The sequence below is a fragment of the Rhododendron vialii genome, chromosome 8a, assembly GCF_030253575.1.
Source record: "Rhododendron vialii isolate Sample 1 chromosome 8a, ASM3025357v1".
Taxonomy (NCBI): Eukaryota; Viridiplantae; Streptophyta; class Magnoliopsida; order Ericales; family Ericaceae; genus Rhododendron; species Rhododendron vialii.
Window position 1 is genome coordinate 13,509,640 of NC_080564.1, and position 12,352 is coordinate 13,521,991.

At 36.4% G+C, this 12,352-nt stretch overlaps 1 long non-coding RNA gene across 1 annotated transcript; it reads right to left on the reverse strand.

Moving 5' to 3' along the window:
• Window positions 1-6,295: 6,295 nt before the first annotated feature.
• Window positions 6,296-12,113, reverse strand: LOC131297883 (uncharacterized). Its single transcript, XR_009190386.1, has 2 exons — window positions 7,510-12,113; window positions 6,296-6,735 (listed from the first exon to the last, which is right to left on the reverse strand). It is a non-coding gene; the product is annotated as an uncharacterized LOC131297883 (long non-coding RNA).
• Between the last annotated feature and the right edge of the window lie 239 nt (window positions 12,114-12,352).

A 12,352-nucleotide genomic window follows, 5' to 3' on the forward strand; every position in this document is an offset into this window, starting at 1 on the left:
AAAAAAAAAAAATGTAGCTATTGTCATAAATGCAAAATTAACATATTTAGATCATCAACAATAAAGATGGAGGAAGAACGCAGAGTATAATACTTGCACTAATATTTTTTTATCAGCAATTTTTTTTTATAGATCTTTGAAAAAAGTATAAAGATTTAACTGATTACGGGCACACCAGTGAACGTCACTTGAGAACCAAACCCAAAGAAAGGTAAGGAGCCAACGAAACACTAATATATTCTTGTTTTTCTCCTACTTTTTTTTTCATATTTTTCATTATGTTTGTGAGCTTGATTTTAGGTGATGTGGTAGGTATTCATATACCTGGATTGATGAGTTGTAATTGAGTATTCAATTGGTTTTGGGTTGGGTGTTCAATTTGTTTTGGGTTATTCAAGATTTTTCTAAAATTGGGTATTCATTAATATTTGAGTTCGATGTTCAAAACATGTACTACCCTAAAATTTCTACTTCTAACAAAAAAATTTTGTTGTTGTGATCATGTGAGTCGGTGACCATGGTGGCATTGTTGTGGAGCCGCCATGGGGCAGTGGCCCCCATATGCCCATATAGGGATCCAAAAATGTTACTTGCACAACTGTTGTGTTGGTTGTGTGCGTAATTCTGACCGTTCAGATGTATTTGGATGGTCAAAATTTTAAACAAACTCTTCCAAAAAAAAGTCTAATTTTTATGGAAAAGAGTTTGAGTGAATCCTGACCATTTATTACAGCAATGGATGGCTAGAGATTGGTTGTGTGTTGTGTTCTACACAACCGTTGTGTGTGTAGCACTTTTGATATGGATCCGTCTTTAAGTTTGAGTAAGTGTTTGTGTGTTTGTGACTTGTGAGCTGCGTTTTTATGAATTTAACTTAAACTAAACTTAAATTTTGAAATTTTATTCTTATTTGAATTTTTTTCACATTTGTTAATTTTACACCAAACTTTTATAGGTTATTGATTCATCTTGATGAGAGGAATCAGAAAAATAAATTTTTTTGGGTAAAAATAAAAAAAATTACTTTTTCGATAACTCATAAAAGTTTGGCACAAAACTAATAAATATAAAAAAAATTCAAATAAAAATAAAATTCTCAAATTTAAGTTAAGTTCATAAGTTTGTGTGTTTGTTCGTGGTGATAGAAGAATTGGATTGTTTTTGCCCCCATATGAATATTATTTGATCTCTATCCATTGTTTGGTCCCTATAACATTATCTTATCTCTCTCGCATTGGGCTACTATTTAGGTCATTCACAGTGGTATAATAAAAAATTGATAATTAAAAGTTGACGCATCAGCTTTTGATTATTCATTTAATAAACTGTTAAGGTTAACAATATTGAGATTCACAATGGTCACTTCTAGTTCATAACTAAAATAAGAGGTCCACTACAATTAATCAATCTCTCTCTCTCTCTCAAACATATGGCACTCTTCCTAGTGTTCCCTATCAAAACAACACCGATTTTTTTCCATATTCCTGTAACCTATCTAACCATACTAATATCACAAATTCATTACTCTCTTAATCTTTCAAAAAAAATCAGATGTGTTTTTGAATTTGAAAAAAAAAATGCACTGATTTTCATGTACTCAACTACAGGGGAGGAACAAAAAAGGAATAAAATAGAAATAGAAAATAAAAGTGAAATATTTTAACTCGGCGACGATGAGTTGAATTATAGATAATTGAGAAATAAGAGCTTTACTTTTGGAGGAAAAGAAAGAGAAACAGTATGTGGGGAAAGTGAAAAAGATATAGAGTAGACGAAAAAGAGAAGAAGAAAATACCAGTTGAAACACACGTGTATACAAATATTGGAACCAATTAACTTATATGGTGTGAGGTTCATAAATTTTGATTATTGTAAAAGGTTGCTAATTTGATTATCCAAAGTTCAAAATTTGATTATTTCTAAGAATGTTGTTAAGTTTAATTATACCATTGTAAGCCATTTTTTACAACAACATTGTTAACTTTAAAAATAATTGACTTTTGATTATACTTCTGTGGATGGCTTAATACTCCAACTACATCCTGACAACTTTTAAGTGTGCAAGATAAAACTATTATTTGATCTCTCTCCATTGTTTGTTCCTCATGACATCTCTCTCTCTCTCTCTCTCTCTCTCTCTCTCTCTCCTCGGTTAGCTTTTCCACCACGAGCCCTACTATTCCTACTATTCGCAAGGAAAATTTGCCGGACACCACATAAGAAAAAATGTATTTAGGCCCATTTCGGATCCCACAAAAATCTAAAAAAATATTCATAAATTTTTGAATATTATTTTATGGGGCCTTGTAAAAAATCTGCTCAAACAGACATCAAGTATTACTTTTGAATTCATAAGGGCGAACTGAGCAGTTTCGCTCTACAAATCCAAAAGTAATATTTACCGATACCCATTGGAGCTGATTTTTTACAGAGCCTCATAAAATAATATTAAAAAACTTATGGATATTTTTCTAAATTTTTGTAGGATCCGGAATAGACCCAAACGCGTTTTTTCTTGCGTGATTCCCTGCAAATCTTCCTTGAGATTAGAATTTTCATAATCTCTTCACACTAAAACGATGTTTTCACCTAACAAAAAACTTAACGCATTTTACTATCTCGTTTCTGCTAACAAAAAATTTTTAGTATTTTATCATCTCGTTTCCACTAACAAAAAAATTGTCAACAAAAACTCTTTTTGCTACAGTAACTCTACTCACGAAGCCATCAACAACTTATCTACTACCGGAAACAATTTGACATTTCTCAATAACTTATTCACTGCCGGAAACACCTAACAACTCTCAACCACAAATAAAAATCAATAATTTTTTTACTACCAAAATCACCCCTTGAAGTTCCTGATCACGCATCTCTCTCTCAAATCATTGACGAGTGTTAGATAAGTAATTAAATGTTACTCCCTCCGTCCCTTTTTAAGTGTCCTGCTTCGTAATTCCAACTTATTAAAAAGACATCATCATTATACCTTTCACATCAACTTTTTCCTCCACTTTCCCTACTTATCCATCATCATTACACTTTTACTCACTTACTTTTTAAAATGGAATCTACTTTTAAGGATAAAATAGACAATTCACTAACTTTTACCCACTAACTTTACAAAATGGACACTTATTAAGGGACAGCCCAAAATGGAATACCGGACTATAAATAAGGGACGGAGGGAGTAGAATTTATGTTCATAGCAAAAATATTTACTGAGAAAGACAACCATTTCAAATTACCCTTCTGTGCTTGAAACTGTTGCTCCCTATGAGCAAGCATTGCAGTAATGCTACACACACAGCATTTATGCACAGATTTTGTGCACAGATTTGTTGTGGGGCCCACTACGGGTCCCACACAAATAATTCGAGCCGTTCATTAAATGTAAATATTTTTTCAAGGGCCTCCGTGAAAAATCAGCTCAATCCGATATCTATAAGTGCTTGATTTAATTATCTAACTTTTCATTATCCTGAAACTCGAATGAAAAGTTAAATGATTGAATCGAGCATCTGTAAGTATCGGATTGAGTTGATTTTTAGCGGAGGCCCTTGAAAAAATGTTTTACATTTAATGAACGGCTCGGATTATTTGTGTGGGACCCGTAGTGGGCCCCACAACAAATCTGTGCATAAATGCTGTGTGTGTAGCATTACTGCAAGCATTGTCAAGATCTTCACTCATCTTCGGAATCGGAATCCTCAAAGAAGCTAGCATCTCCTCTCATATCATCTTCCATGGAAAATAGGCAGAAAGAAGTATGATGAGTTCACACTATTCGAAAATATCACTTGTTTTCTAATGCAAAATACTATTTAATCCATTTAGATAAAGGAAACAAGTTGTCTTGAAAAGTATGTATTTTTGAGCTAAATAAAATATAAAAAAAAATACAATTTAGTGATCTCTCCGATCAAAAAAAAAATAGCGTGAACTCACCCATCAAGTAGGAGTATATATGTTTTGTTTTTCAGAAAAATACTTCTTTTGAACACATCAAAAAAAAAAAAAAAAAATATATATATATATATATATATATATATAGAGAGAGAGAGAGAGAGAGAGAGAGAGAGAGAGAGAGAGAGAGAGAGAGAGAGACTCCTACTTGATAAAAAGAGCTAGTGGCGTGAATGATTTTAATAAGTGAATGAATTTTTGATGGGGGGAGTAGGTAAATGTACACAATCCAATCTTGGTCGATCGGGTGACTGAATTTCCGATTTGGTCAATTCCCGTTATACAGAGAGATTTTTCAGTGCGGAGCGGATATATCTCACATGGTATCCATTCGGCACATCCGAACCGTCCGATACACTTTTTGATGGTTCGGATTGAAACTCTCTCTCTCCTCTCACCCCAACACTTTCTCTCTCCAAATTTGAGCCGTTCAAAAACGAAATGGATAGCTCGGATGCGCGAGCGGACATCACGTGATACCCGCTCGGTACTGAAAATTTTTCCCGTTATATACATAATAAAAGTAACTGTTTTGATCGTGGGAGTAGGTGACTTGTTGAAAATTGAAGAACAATAAATACAGTAAATGGCAACACTGGAGTAAGTGGCATGTTGAAAATTGAAGAACAATAATAATTGGAAGTCCCCCCTTTTTTTATTTCACTAGGTCCAGCCTCGTGCGAGGCACGAGAATCATGCCCATTGAAGAGGGTGTTTTTTGCCCATTGCAAAGGATGTTTTGTTTTGTTATTTTGTTTGTTTGATTTAGGAAAGGCGTGGTTGGCAATTATTTTGTATTTTGCATTATTTGGTGTTGTTGGTTGAAAGTTAATTGGATGTGCAAAATATGTGAGCAGAAATACTAACATAGGTGTGTAAAGATTAGAATTGAAGTAAAGGTGGAGAGGAAACGTGCATGAAGTGAGTATGGCTGTTATGACTTTCTCTAATATGGATTGCTCTTTGCTCTCGGTGAGCCTGGATGGCATTAAGGGATTAAGAGAACAAGTAGTAACTCTGAGACTGAAATTTTGTGAGGGACAAGAGTAATTGTACCGTATCATACAAGAACAGCAAAAGCATTACTTGAAAACCAGACAAAGAAAGGATGGCATGTTGTTGAAAATTTTGTGCGTATCGATTTGAAATCAGAGCAGAATCAAATTCAATACTCATGCAATTAGGTTGTTTCCTATGATAGTTCAGCGTTCAAGGGAGAGCTGGTTGAAAGATATGGCAAGCCGGACTCAAACAAAAAGATGTTACTACCTAGAAACTACTGAGGGTGAGGGAGTGATTGGTGCAGTTGCAGTTGCTGCAATTGCTGGTTGAAGGTGGAGCTGGTTGAAAGATATGGCTAACTGGATTTGTTTATAAGCATGATATGCAATCCAAATTGGCTAGAATGGTTGCTTTTAAGAAATCCTAATCAGCAATAGCGATCACTGAAGAATAATGCCTAATAGTAGCTGAATATGCAAACCCCAAAGTGTATATTACTTGTAACTTTTGGCTTTGAAAAAATAGCTGTAGAATTTAAGAAGAAAGCAACAAATGTAAACATATGATGGTCTGATTTTGTCAACAATAAAGAGGTTGAGGTTGAGATATAGTAGAAGGAAAGGTGTTTTTACTATGGGTGGAAAAACAGTTGTCCTATTGAGAGAGGGCCAATTAGTTTACTCTTCATAGGCCCTGAGACTTGTTAAGCAAAGAAATGGGTCTCTTCTGTGAACATACACGAACTCAAGATAGGGTTGCATAGTTGGGGAAAGGTATTCTTGGTTCATGTTGCATTATAGACTTCATGTTGCATTATAGACAAGAACAGAAGCACCAGGGAAATGAAAAGGAAAGGAAAGGAAAGAAGGGTATCGTTCATGGGACCAGCACATTGAACAAAAAATGAAGCCCACAGAAATGGTTAAAACAATACATGCAATGCAAAATCAAACCAACATCAACAACATGAGCCGATAAACCAGAAAGAAATAATTGGAACATTGAAACATGACATACAGTAGGAGAAAAAGAAACTTATTTTGGTTTGACAGCTAAAGATGAGAGTGAGAGCATGTACATTCTGTACCATTCAACAAAGAAGCTCAAGGAGAAAATCAAATCTAATCATTTTATTAGGGTATCCGCTGCTTCACATTCTTAAACCTGGAAAGAAAATAATAAGGCCAACAAATCAAATGGAAATTCATTTTTTTGCTGGCTCAACAGAGTGGGGTTTTCCTCTCTTTTTTTTTTTTTTTTGTCTTGTGGTTCTGTAGTTGATAGGAAGCAGAACTGAAGACGACAAATTTAACCGAAAGACAGCATATAAAGAAAGCAACAATTGAATGGCCAAAATGATCAGAGGAAACAGAATAAAAGTGTTTGGTTCACAAACATAATAGTGCGAAGCAATAAAGTAAATAATAGGTGGACATTTTGCCCTTACCCTGAGTGCTACAGCGAAGAAATGAATAGTAGACAATATCATCTAACCATGTGTGTAGCCGGAAGCTTGAATTCCAGACACAAATGTGACCCAATGGTAATATATTTTGATATTGCTGCATGAAAGTAAGACACGACTGGTATACAATTTGATCTCCTTGAGCATGCACTGCAACTGTAGCAATCACTCGGTCACCCTTAGTAGGTTCTAGGTAGTAGCGTGTTTTTGTTTGAGTTTTGGCCATGGGTTTTGTACAGGAACCCAGCGCATGAATGGAATACTGATGACCATTTTATTTATAATCACTCTTTAAAATTTACCTGCAAAATATATTTTTGGAAACAATCGAAATGAGGGCATGGGGTGGAAAATGTTGTAATACAGTTATCATAAACTCTATTCAATACAGAAGCATGAAACTCATGCAGCAAATACTTAGGATTAATAAACAAATAGAAGAGAACATGGGTGAAATAATAAATTTACAGAAAAGGCAAGTATAACTAATAGTTTGAGTTGGGCACAAAATATTGAGAAATAGAAGTTGTGCTGAAGAAATGGTAATCAAAGGAATAAGCTGTACTTCTTAACATGCAGCGAGACCAGATGAGATGTAGTTATAGAAGAAGCTTCAAAAAATAATATGGTAATTTTTTTACAGGCCATGTGTTTACCACTAAACATCTTGAATGAGCAGTGAACGGGCAAGTAACATTTATGCATGGCAATCAAATAGATTTGTCTGTCAATAAGTTCATAACGATGTTCATATATACAATGGCTGTTTGTCGGTACGGAGAAATTGTAGAGAAACTAAGAGGAAATTGTAGCACTGAAGAAGTAAGTTGCGTGTAGTACTCCTAGGAATTGATACAGAAGGAAGAACAATAAACAAAAATTATGTTACAATCTACTTGAGAAAAAGAAATCACATTTTGTGGGACAGATCGCATGTAGGCAAAGCTAAATCAGAGTAGCTAGGTTTTGGAGTTCAAACCAAGGAATCGAACTGCGTGCACTCATAAAAACCAAGAACAATTGTGGTCACAAATTGAGAAATATACAAAATCGAAAGGCGAACACTGAATTCTTACATGTTCCCATCAGCTGAGATAAAACAAGGGCAAGCTAGAACGTGTTGCAAACCTGTAAAAGAAAACAGGGAAGGGAAAGCAGGGGAACGAAGGAAGGTAAAGTGGGCCGATTCAACAAGCGTGGGTTTGGATTGTTGGGTGAGGGTGATTTTGCAGAGAGAATTACTGAACTCATAACGTAATGTAGCATAAAGAGAAAGAAACGAGGTCACGCATGATCCGGCATAAGCATAGACTTTAAGTCAGCAACAGAATCATTCTTGATAACTTTGTATTCCTTATTGTGCTGGCAACTTATATTCCATGTCATCAAATCCTACCCAAAAAAAAAAAAGATTTCCTGAACCCAAACAAATTAGCTGACCATAGGAATTTTTATCTAGAAGGAATATATGATCAAAAGGAGAACTATGCACAAGAACAAATTTTTCTACCAGACATCTTATTTCGGATAGCAAGAAATATTCGTGGTGACTTTGGCCAATGCTCAAGGGAAAAGCTAAAAAGGAAAATTTAAAAGTAGGAGTATCAATTAAGTCAATACTTGGTGCGAGAAGGGAAAAATTGTTGGGAAGAATTCGGCAATAACAGAAATTCCAGAGAACATTCTCATTGATAACAACATGATTACATGAACGAATCAAGTTACAAAATACATAATAGTAGACAAATCGTAAGTACGAGATACAAACAGAATTTTCGGATCAAGAACCGAGTCCTGTGTGACACCATAGTCTCCTTAAGAAAGATTCGCCGCCTACCGTGGGTGTTGTAGGATGTGTTGGCGTCTTTCTCCCAGGATTGGCTCGGCTAAACCGCAAGCCGTTGGAACACCACTGTCGATTGCCTTGGCGAACTGAACAGCCGTCTGTCTCTCTCTCACAAGAACAATATACAGAGTAAAATGGAGCAATATGAATCTCTAGTTCTTCTACCAAAACATGATACACCAATATAAAGGAAGAAAACCTCCTATAATGAATTCGGAAATTGAATTTCATGTAACTCCCGCAATGAATTTCAAATTTCAAATCTGCCATTAACCTCATAATGGGGAGGAGTAAACCATGTTGTAACTCCTGGTCTTAGTACACGTCTAGATTCATTGAACCAAATAGAGGCCTATCGGTTGCCTCGAAAGACCCTCCGTATGCCTCGATTTTATTCATCCGATTTTCCTGGAAAATTTTCAACAATCCCCCCCATGAATGAAATTGGCAGACAAACTGACGCAGAGTACAAAGCTGATTCGAGAGAGAGACAACGGATAATCCCTGCATAGGATAGGTGGCTTTTGGCCTGGAACCTTCCGTTGTGATAGCCTATCGGGTCTATTAGCAGACCAGTGTGCGGTCCCGCTTTGAACTGTTCCACCGCCGATGTAAACTGAGACAACAGACGTCACACAGGACTTCTCCTGACGTAGTTTAGTTCTCACTATTGGGTTCATTTTGGCCATGACACCCCCTTCCTGGTTCTGCGAGTATTTTCTCGAGAATTTCGCCACAATTCTCAAAGAAGCGACCCTACTTCATACTTACATAGGTGACCTTCCTATAAAGAGTATCCTGTTATACCCCGCCTGGAAATCTAGCGCATAGGAGTCATTAAAAGCAATGCTTAACCTCTTTTCATTTGCAGGTATCACTGTTCTACACCATAGGAATGGGCAGGAGACAGAGTCTCCTCAGTGATCATTCTCGGCTACTCGTGAAAAATAGTCTCATTGAACCTAAGAATTCCTTGTCACTTGAACCTTACAACGGCAACCACTTGCCCGTCCTGCTCATTTTCCCAAACGAGAGGAACATGTTCCGTAAGAACCACTGTTGGCGCACCAGACAGTTGTAGTCAAACCACTTGGGACAATACCATCACAAGTATTCCCATTGTAAGAACCATTTGAGATCTCCAACAACATATATGCATATAATGTGCAAAGATGCCAAATGCGACCAGTTTCCTGAACTATATAAAAGTTCAAGCCTGTACAAATATCTCCATATTTCCCATTTACACGTGGAAAACCTTACTGAATTCACATATTAACATAGAATCATAGAATCTATTATTCACAACATAGCATAAGTGACTGATATTTATGCTAAACAAAAAGTGTGTACTCCAAAGTTTTTGGCTTTGCATTAATAAATAACATATACTATGTTTTTCTTTTCTTTTCTTTTCTTTTTTTTCCCAATGGAAAAATAGACCTTACTAACAGACAAGAAAAGGACAAAACCAATTGAAACAGAAAGCTAAAAAAAAAACCACGTGCATAGGTTGCACTATCAAAATCCATTTCTGACTAGTAACTCCAGCCATCATTAAGAGCCATAAACCCAATTCTTAAAAACTTCAATTTTTAAGAATATACAATGCACCACCAATACACAAACGTGGGATATTAATAGTATTGTTAATGGTTGAGTAATCCCAATCTGCTTTTGTCCGAAAACAAGAACTTATTTTTCGAAACAAATCCAGAATGACCAGGTATGGTCCAAGCGGAGTAGACCAGCCCAAAAACCGTATAAACTATTGATTTGAGGTCATGTCGCGCACGACTTACCAAGGCCGTAGCCTATCTGTTATCAACATCCATGATTGAGTCGCGCACGACTAATCGAGGCTGAAGCCAAACAGTTTTAACACAAACTGATCCGAGGTCGAGTCGCACTTGACTGGCCGAGGCCATAGCCCAATAATTTTCACAAAACCCATACAAGACCCAGTCGCACACGACTATTTGAGGCCGAAGCCAAACTGGTTTTTTTTTTTTTTTTTCCTTTCAGCATCCATAAAGCAATCTACTATTAAGGCCAAAGCCAAGCAGATTACTCTAATCTCGCACACAAGTGAGACTCCACCATGCTAGGTGTGTACCATCCTTCAATCATGAACACCGACCAACCGCATGCTATCCACCATCCTGTGGAACCAATCACCAAAATTTCCATCCACAAAAGTTATGCCCAAATATGGATTAAATTAAATTATTCTAAAAAGAATAAGTTTTAGTCCTCCAAACCGAGATCAAACACAAAATGGGAAAACAAACATTTTCCCAAGCAACCCGAAACTGGCTTGATTACTGATCCTGTTAACGCACAACACCCATTAAGCAAACTGTAATGTCAAACTTAACCGGGTTCATAATTCGTAACCAGGATAACTAGAATTCTCAGAGCATTAGTCCAATAGTCAAATATCAAGCCAAGTAACAAAGTCAAATTGGCCGTCACATGTGCAGAGGTACCTTAGAATAATACTCTAATACCAGACGCAAATTACAAATACGTCAGTGACTCATCATTAGGCCACAAAACCGAAACTGTTCTTTATAGGAATATAATTGCCAAATGAACAGAACTATCGGGCTGTTTTTCTCCGTTCGAGAAAACTACTACTGATCATAGAAACCACAGAGACTTCTTTCCACAAGTCCGTGAAACGAAAACTATTAACCCATAGTATAAACCACAACTTTTAAATTTATATGGGAAAATAACTGCATGTATCTTACGTGCTCTTAAACCAAATCAGTAGAGTTCCCAAAGAAAGTACCTTGTCTAATTAAAGAAAAGGAAAAACTCCACTGCATCAAAGAGTACGTTAGTCCAAAACCAACTAGCACCGTTTACTTGCATATCATGATCATCATTACCAATATTGTAAACATGCACTGCCACAACCCAAAAGTAACCAACTATCACTACAGTTATACAGATACCGTATATAAAGATTTGGCGTGCATGACCTGCATGTGGGTGAACTGAGAGTCACCAACTCGTGACAGCGGCGAATGAATTGGATAATCAATCTGCCATGAATCAGTTCTTGCAACCCAAATATTAGTTCATAATAGAAACTGTTTTCTGGAATTCTTTGCCGATTGGAGATCCGAATCTTTCTTGAGTTTGTTGGGAAGAATTCGGCAATAACAGAAATTCCAGAGAACATTCTCATTGATAACAACATGATTACATGAACGAATCAAGTTACAAAATATATAACAGTAGACAAATCGTAAGTACGAGATACAAACAGAATTTTCGGATCAAGAACCGAGTCCTGTGTGGTACCACAGTCTCCTTAAGAAAGATTCGCCGCCTACCGTGAGTGTTGTAGGATGTGTTGGCGTCTTTCTCCCAGAGTTGGCTCGGCTAAACCGCAAGCCGTCGGAACACCACCGTCGACTGCCTTGGTGAACTGAACAGCCGTCTGTCTCTCTCTCACAAGAACAATATACAGAGTAAAATGGAGCAATATGAATCTCTAGTTCTTCTACCAAAACATGATACACCAATATAAAGGAAGAAAACCTCCTATAATGAATTCGGGAATTGAATTTCATGCAACTCCCGCAATGAATTTGAGAATTCAAATCTGCCATTAACCTCATAATGGGGAGGAGTAAACCATATTGTAACTCCTGGTCTTAGTACACGTCCAGATTCGTTGAACCAAATAGAGGCCTATCGGTTGCCTCGAGAGACCCACCGTATGCCTCGATTTTATTCATCCGATTTTCCTGAAAAATTTCCAACAAAAATGTGGGGAAGAGAATATACCATGAAAGGAATCTCCGTTCAAACTACCATACAATCACCAAATCATACCTGGAAAGGGGAAAAGCAAAAGTTAGTTATCCAATGTTTGAGATGATCTGATTGGCAATAAATTGTACACATTGCCATGTAACAAAAATGTTTGACTGAAATATTATTTTTTGTGGAATTTACTGCGTACTTTCAATGAGTTTTAGGCCATATATTTTTATTAATATAGATTTTGACAATGAGACGTGGTTGAAGTCCAATTCATTTTTTTTGAAGGTCAT